At 35.0% G+C, this 8729-nt stretch overlaps 1 protein-coding gene across 1 annotated transcript in view; it reads right to left on the bottom strand.

Moving 5' to 3' along the window:
• Positions 1 to 6703: 6703 nt before the first annotated feature.
• Positions 6704 to 8729, bottom strand: part of LOC110027792 (pentatricopeptide repeat-containing protein At5g57250, mitochondrial) — a 32226-nt gene continuing 30200 nt past the window's right edge. The window contains exon 3 of the mRNA XM_020729358.1: positions 6704 to 6909. The gene's annotated coding sequence lies outside the window, so the exon portion shown is untranslated. The remainder of the gene's footprint in view (positions 6910 to 8729) is intronic.

Genomic DNA, 8729 nt, shown 5'->3' with positions numbered 1-8729 from the left:
TCTTAAAGGATCAACTTTGGCACTCTCCCATTATTGCTTATCTAAACTAGAGTTATTATCATTCCAATTGAAGTTTGGTTAGGTTGACGAACTTTGGATGTGGGTATTGGATTTATTTCTAAATTTTACTACCAATTCCTCTAATGGTAGGCGATCCTCCCTGAACTGGGGTTTCGAGGCGATTTACTAAAATTGAGTTTGACAAATGTGGTCTCTGCTCCAGTGGTTCCAATTTTCTAAAAGGTTGGCTTCAGTTCTCCCCCAATGTTGGTTTTCCATACTAATGTCATTAATGTTCCAATTAGAGTTTGAGTAAGTTGTCTAGTTAGGGATGTAAGTATTGGATGAAGGATGATCAAACCTAGCTCTTATGTCAGAGTGTTCAAAATTTAAGTAATACAAGCAATCATTGGGTTGGCATACTCCTGAAAATGTGTGAAGCGGTTTTCCTGAGGTTTTGGCATTCCAAAGTGTTGAAACAATTTTTTTTTGAAGAAAAGAACACAAGAAAAAAATAATAATAAAATTTTTTTTTGAAGAAAAGAACACAAGAAAAAAATAAAAGTAAACATGAAAAAAATAATAAAAAATTTTTTATAACTAGACTCTTAGTATTTCAACTAAAATTCTCCTAAAGTTAGAAAATTTTAACAACTATCCATGACAATGATGCCAAAAACTTGACACGCCAAAATTTACCATGAAGTAAGTTAACCGCACAACACAAATATATGCGTCAAGTAATGATACAACTACAGAGTATCTCGCATCGATCCCATAAGAATAGTGCCAAAACATTTCTAATAGGCGAAGTTCTAGTTTACTGAACTGGTAAGTCTAGTTTGAAATATTCAAAATCAATAGATGAATCTGATAGTTCTAAGAAAGTAGTAAACAAAAATAGCAGGAAAAAATGTTGAACTTCTCAGATATGCAAGGTTCATGCTCCCGTGATATAGCTCAAATAGCTTCTTGTAGTTTTCTTATGGGTCCCACTATAGTTGACAACTAGGGATAGAAATTTCCTCTTATGCCTATGTCTAAGTCAAAAGAAGACTATAATCCATGGAGTTAAGGCTTCCTCACTCTTCATGCATCCTACAGGTGTATTCCGATCCCCTGGATATGTTGCAAAATTCCATTAGAATATGTCCATTATCTTGTGATTTTGTGGTTAAACCTTCATTTCCACTATGTAATAGTTAAAGTCCATGCTTCACGAAAGATTTTAACTTTCATATCGCATCTAATAAGAAGTAAATGGTGATTAGAAGGTTAATACATCAACATGAAACAATGATGCTCAAAAAGGGCGTCAAGGGAACACAAGATCCATATCATGAAAATTACAAGAAGTCCACGAGGATAACGTCACAGTAATATGAAATGAATCCACGAGGATAACATCACAGTAATATGAAATGAAATTAGTTACGATGCATGATTAAAAGAAACATAAACTTTGTAATTGCAAGAAAAAAGAAGGGAGATGATGTAAGGATAAAAAAAAACTCAAGAACGAGCCAAACAGTCTCTTATAATACATCAATGTCCTTTCTGATAAATACATACACCCATGGATTTCTCTTATACAAATTTCCCTTGATCTCACCTTACAACATCATAAAAAGCTATCATATAATCGTGAAAAAGAAAAAATAACAAGAACATACTCTTTCAAGTAAAGCCTAAGACGAAAACTCTCAAAAGCTCCAAAAGGCTTTCCCTCACTCTGGAGGCACAACCCCCTAGGCTAAAAGTGTTGTCATAATCACCAAAATATATTTTTATACTTAGGTCATACTTTAGAAGTCCTAAAGAGGCATAACATTTCACCAAATCAGTCAAAATCTTGAAATTTGGTGTTTTGACGGGTGGTGCGAACAGCCACGCGCGCGCTTGTTTTGGTTTCGATAAGTCCATGCCAATTTTGGCAAGGGGTAGCTTCAATTGCGGCTGTGTGCACCGTGGGTGCATGCACGTTCCCGCAAGTGCATTGTGGCAGTGGCGTGCGTGGCCTGGATTTGGAAAGGCACATGGACTGTTGGATTTGCCAAGGCGACACATCAAGTCCAGACTTCGCTTGCGGGGACGTGCATGGATGCGTGCATACCCCCACAAGCAGTTGTAATAGTGGCGCTTGAGGTGCGGGTTGATTTGGTAAGCACAACGCCTGTTTTGGCAAGTACGTAGAGCACAGGCAGAGTGCAATGGGTGCGTAGAAGTGCAAGAAACTGTGGATATGCATGCATTTACACGCATTTGAGATATGTACACACACACAACTGCGGTGAGATATGTACGAAATTTCGTTTCTCTTTCTTTATGCTCCAAATTCATTCTTTTTTCCTTCTTCTGGTGTCTTAAGACCTGTATTCTATACGAATTGATACACAAAGAATATATGCATTTTTAGACTCATTTTATACTTATTTTTGGTGATATTACACTTTAATAGAAGATATTTTTTGTGTTTTATTGCACGTTGTTGATTTTTAGAACTTTGAGTAAAAATGATGAAATTTGGAGTCAAAATGGAAAACTAAAAAGAATTGTTCAGCGCCTATTTCTAAAACAAAATTATCAGTCGATTCTCTGTGAAGATAAATTTAATTTAATTTGGATATAATTTTGATTTGTTTTTGAAAAAAGTGTTTTAATTTTGAAAGATGAGATCGAATAAATCTCATATATCTAATAGTTCAAATAATCGAGCATAATACCGCAAATGATAGTCATCTCAAGAAATGAGCATATCACTTGACAGTAGGCTTGATTATATAAACTGAAAAAAATATGACATTCATTTAGTCTATGGAATTTATGACCAATAATTCCTCTATTTAATATAAGAATTAGACATAATTTAAATTATCTAGGTTTCTAATTTTTTATATAAGCAAGCCCTTATAATTAAATACATTTTAGGCAATCGAAATTGCCTAAAAAAACTCTCGAAAATAAATTCAAAGTTGAGTGCTCATGATTGTTTGTAGGAAATGTCAAGTGGGAAGGACTCAAATTTGAACAATTATTTTGGAGATCAAATGAACGAGAAATAGGGGATGTCATAGAATATGAGAACCTCAATGACTTCCCAAACTTTGCTATAGTTTGACTTTATATTTTTGGAATGATATTTATTTGATGTTTACTCCAGCCGATTATTGAAATTAGGGCTTTTATTTGCACATGTACGATCATGCAAATAAACTAGGAAGATGAGAGAGTTTAAGTCGTACCAAATAGATAACCTCGAAATCCTAAGAAAAGTTAGGACTTATACTGCGCAACATGATTGTGCAAAAGCCTAAAGGATAGAGAGAGGATTTACTTCGTGCTAGACGAAACTACCTCGAAGTCCTAGGGGTTCATGCTATTTAAGACTAGCGAAAAAAAGTAGTTGAGGTTCATCCTTAGCTTCATGTTTCATCTTGATCATCATCTGAAATTGTCCGTTATTGGCTTGCATCGTCATTCTGAACTCCTTGCTGTGATGGTTCCATGTTTAGGTTTTATGTTCGAACTTGTGATTATGACTGGGTCTCAAGGCTTGTTGTAGTGTTCCTTCTAAACAAGTGTCCTACTGTTCTCTAACCTACAGGTTTTTTACAGGTATATTAAAATAATACATGTCATAAAGTACAATAAAAAAGTGCAGCAAAAAGGTATAGCAACACGTAACTAGCGCCTTCAACGCCATTGCTAAAGAGTTAAAATTACAAGTAAATGATTCTAAGTATTATAGAATATTAAATAAGTACAAAAGGCAAGCACATATTTATATAAGAAAGTCAGGCGACACATATATGGAAGATCAAAGCTGGGTATAAGGATTTCAAGTTAGGATGAGCTCATATTTATCATTCCTGATGGACTTCATAGAAAACCATCGACAATCTGTGTGTATAAAGTCCAACATTAACTAGAAATTACCATCAAGACAATCATAGGAGGGCAATTCTTTAAGTGGACATTTAGAAGGTAACAACCAAAATTCATAGTTTGTCATGCATGTAAATTTTCTGTCAAATATTAGTCTAACAAATGTATTTTTTTTGTCATTGTATTATACATTTTGTAAATCAGAATGTCCACAAGCAAATTACACTGTCGGGCTAGAACTATCGATATCCTCAGAAAGAAAGGGTTATCTCTTGTCAAATGTCGTTGAATAGTTGTGTCAATCCTGTACCCTCACAAGATCCTTGGGTCAGGAGATACAATACTATTTCGCCATCTCAAATTTATCACCAGATGCTTTTTTTTATCATCGCCCATACCACAAACACGTCAAACTTCTATGCCATCCCAATGCTCCATATAAATTTTCATGCTTCAAATGTTTTCAATTGACAAGATAAATAAACACATAAGAATTGTGTTATTTGTACATAAAAGCCCCATTTTCCTTGACATTTTATTCAAAATACATTAAAATTTTAAAGGCTTACAAACTAACAGCCCCCACAAAATTTAACTTTAATTAAAAACAATAATAATTAGAAAGGACAAATCTTCAATTGCGACATTTTGCCAATTTACTCCACCTCGCCGACATCTCATCAGATCTTTGTCGCTGTTCTCCTGGCTCCGAAGCCTTTGTGCGGTACCTTCCTCGGATCCGAAGCTAAGCTTCATTTGATTGCGGGAAAGAATTAATCATTTTTTCCTAATCTTGAAGCCATTCAGAAACATGAGCACCTTCTAAATCCAAATAAAATAATTTAGTTTAAGATGAATATTTTTAAAATTTAATTATTAATATATTATACATAAAAAATGGGTATCAGTGAAATACGATAAAAAATGATCCACAAATAGAAGACCAGGAGACCAACCAAGTTAGAAGAAAGACAAAAACAACGACCGAACGATCCAAATTCAAACCAATCGGAGCAAGATAAATAAGCATCCGAGCTGACACCACATGAAAGCCGACTTAAGGCATCGATATACCGGTAGATCCGACCCGAGGAAAGAATTCAATTCCTCAATATCACGAGCTATTCCACGGACATTCGAGAGGCTTCTTTTGTTAGATCCAAATGAAATAATTCAGTTCAAGATGAATATAATTTAAATATTATTATTATTTTTATCTCAAAATCAATTTAATGATTTTAAAATACATTTGCCTCAATTTTTTTCCCCAAAATTATATCTATTTCTAAGCTTCCTAATCAGAAATTTTGGTGACTAAGTTAGCTATGATCATTAGAAATTAGAAGACATGAGGTTGTATCCGACTCCAACTTATTTTGAGAAACATTGCATGGCTATAATTTTATCAAAGTGCAAAGTAATGAACTTTCAAAAAATTATTCCAACCAAGCAAAGATTTTCCAACCACAATGTTCATTATAAGATTTAGATTAGTATATGTGATTTTACAATTAGAATTCATAATCATAAAAAAACATACTAGCACGAATCCCTAAAAGATCTAATTGTTCAAAAGGCAGAAATGTACAAATAAAGAGGGCTAACCATCAGAAAACCGGGAGGTTAACTTATCTAACCAAAGCCAATGGTCTGAAACAAAGCCAAGGTCAAAGCCAGCCGGATTCACGCATCCGAACTAGAGTCAACAAGACTAAAGAAGTCAAAATGGTTAGAAGTTCAAACACATCAAACCAAGACAGGACAAATGGGCATGCAAAAGCCAACCACCACAAGAAAGTATATCGAGACTGACAATCAATCTTTTTTGTAGAGTAGACTCAAGGAAAGACTCAACTCCTCCTTAGTACCATAAACCATCCTACGAATGCCTTAGAGGTCGCTTATCAAGGATTGAGAAGTAATCATGCCATAAGAAGTCTAAGGCTCTATTTGGGGCAGCTGCAGCTTATCAATAATCTGCTAATAAGCAACTGATCCAGATAAGCTGCTGATCAGTAGCTGATCCGGATAAGCTGACTACCTGTTTGATTTATGCATTTAAAAATAGCTGATTTGCTAATATTTCTGGATAAATGATCATTCTGTGAAAGTCAGGCGACACATATATGGAAGATCAAAGCTGGGTATAAGGATTTCAAGTTAGGATGAGCTCATATTTATCATTCCTGATGGACTTCATAGAAAACCATCGACAATCTGTGTGTATAAAGTCCAACATTAACTAGAAATTACCATCAAGACAATCATAGGAGGGCAATTCTTTAAGTGGACATTTAGAAGGTAACAACCAAAATTCATAGTTTGTCATGCATGTAAATTTTCTGTCAAATATTAGTCTAACAAATGTATTTTTTTTGTCATTGTATTATACATTTTGTAAATCAGAATGTCCACAAGCAAATTACACTGTCGGGCTAGAACTATCGATATCCTCAGAAAGAAAGGGTTATCTCTTGTCAAATGTCGTTGAATAGTTGTGTCAATCCTGTACCCTCACAAGATCCTTGGGTCAGGAGATACAATACTATTTCGCCATCTCAAATTTATCACCAGATGCTTTTTTTTATCATCGCCCATACCACAAACACGTCAAACTTCTATGCCATCCCAATGCTCCATATAAATTTTCATGCTTCAAATGTTTTCAATTGACAAGATAAATAAACACATAAGAATTGTGTTATTTGTACATAAAAGCCCCATTTTCCTTGACATTTTATTCAAAATACATTAAAATTTTAAAGGCTTACAAACTAACAGCCCCCACAAAATTTAACTTTAATTAAAAACAATAATAATTAGAAAGGACAAATCTTCAATTGCGACATTTTGCCAATTTACTCCACCTCGCCGACATCTCATCAGATCTTTGTCGCTGTTCTCCGGGCTCCGAAGCCTTTGTGCGGTACCTTCCTCGGATCCGAAGCTAAGCTTCATTTGATTGCGGGAAAGAATTAATCATTTTTTCCTAATCTTGAAGCCATTCAGAAACATGAGCACCTTCTAAATCCAAATAAAATAATTTAGTTTAAGATGAATATTTCTAAAATTTAATTATTAATATATTATACATAAAAAATGGGTATCAGTGAAATACGATAAAAAATGATCCACAAATAGAAGACCAGGAGACCAACCAAGTTAGAAGAAAGACAAAAACAACGACCGAACGATCCAAATTCAAACCAATCGGAGCAAGATAAATAAGCATCCGAGCTGACACCACATGAAAGCCGACTTAAGGCATCGATATACCGGTAGATCCGACCCGAGGAAAGAATTCAATTCCTCAATATCACGAGCTATTCCACGGACATTCGAGAGGCTTCTTTTGTTAGATCCAAATGAAATAATTCAGTTCAAGATGAATATAATTTAAATATTATTATTATTTTTATCTCAAAATCAATTTAATGATTTTAAAATACATTTGCCTCAATTTTTTTTCCCCAAAATTATATCTATTTCCAAGCTTCCTAATCAGAAATTTTGGTGACTAAGTTAGCTATGATCATTAGAAATTAGAAGACATGAGGTTGTATCCGACTCCAACTTATTTTGAGAAACATTGCATGGCTATAATTTTATCAAAGTGCAAAGTAATGAACTTTCAAAAAATTATTCCAACCAAGCAAAGATTTTCCAACCACAATGTTCATTATAAGATTTAGATTAGTATATGTGATTTTACAATTAGAATTCATAATCATAAAAAAACATACTAGCACGAATCCCTAAAAGATCTAATTGTTCAAAAGGCAGAAATGTACAAATAAAGAGGGCTAACCATCAGAAGACCGAGAGGTCAACTTATCTAACCAAAGCCAATGGTCTGAAACAAAGTCAAGGTCAAAGCCAGCCGGATTCACGCATCCGAGCTAGAGTCAACAAGACTAAAGAAGTCAAAATGGTTAGAAGTTCAAACACACCAAACCAAGACAGGACAAATGGGCATGCAAAAGCCAACCACCACAAGAAAGTATATCGAGACTGACAATCAATCTTTTTGTAGAGTAGACTCAAGGAAAGACTCAACTCCTCCTTAGTACCATAAACCATCCTACGAATGCCTTAGAGGTCGCTTATCAAGGATTGAGAAGTAATCATGCCATAAGAAGTCTAAGGCTCTATTTGGGGCAGCTGCAGCTTATCAATAATCTGCTAATAAGCAACTGATCCAGATAAGCTGTCTGTTTGTTTGGTTTGCGTGTTTAGAGAACAGTTGATTCTGGAAAAATGACCAATTTTCCCCTGTTATGAATAAGTTGTAGCTATTTGGTTTGTGCGTTTTGTAAACCGCTTATTTGTTGTTTTTCTTTCTTAAAAGAAAAATCTGTGAGGCAGAAGTTGTACATTTCTCAACAAAACTACAATGTATACGTGTTAGATATTTTTGAATCTAAACACGCCCATTCAATAAAGCAATTAAAGACAACAGAAGCAGAACATTGACACATTAATTGATCTATAGGCAGTATTGATCCTTACACTAATTGATCTATATGCATGGCCATCAGCCATCCCAATGCAAAACCAATTTTGATTTCCAACAACCATCTAAACACACTCAACTGTAGAAAGAGACTCATATAGCTCTCTCAATTGTTCACTCCTCTGTAAACCCATTTGATCAGCTTTGCATTCAGCTGCTTGGGGTCTTCCAAGTTTTTATGTCACCATTGTAGACCCCCCCCCCCCCCCAGCCACAACCAACCCATCATCACAACTCAATAACATCCCCCACACAACTACAACCCAGTCCGAAGACAACCACCAACCAGACACAAACCACCCCCATCACAGCCACAACCCACCCCCATCAC

The sequence above is a fragment of the Phalaenopsis equestris genome, unplaced genomic scaffold (assembly GCF_001263595.1).
Source record: "Phalaenopsis equestris unplaced genomic scaffold, ASM126359v1 Scaffold000448, whole genome shotgun sequence".
Lineage (NCBI taxonomy): Eukaryota > Viridiplantae > Streptophyta > Magnoliopsida > Asparagales > Orchidaceae > Phalaenopsis > Phalaenopsis equestris.
This window is presented reverse-complemented; position numbering and strand designations above follow the sequence as displayed.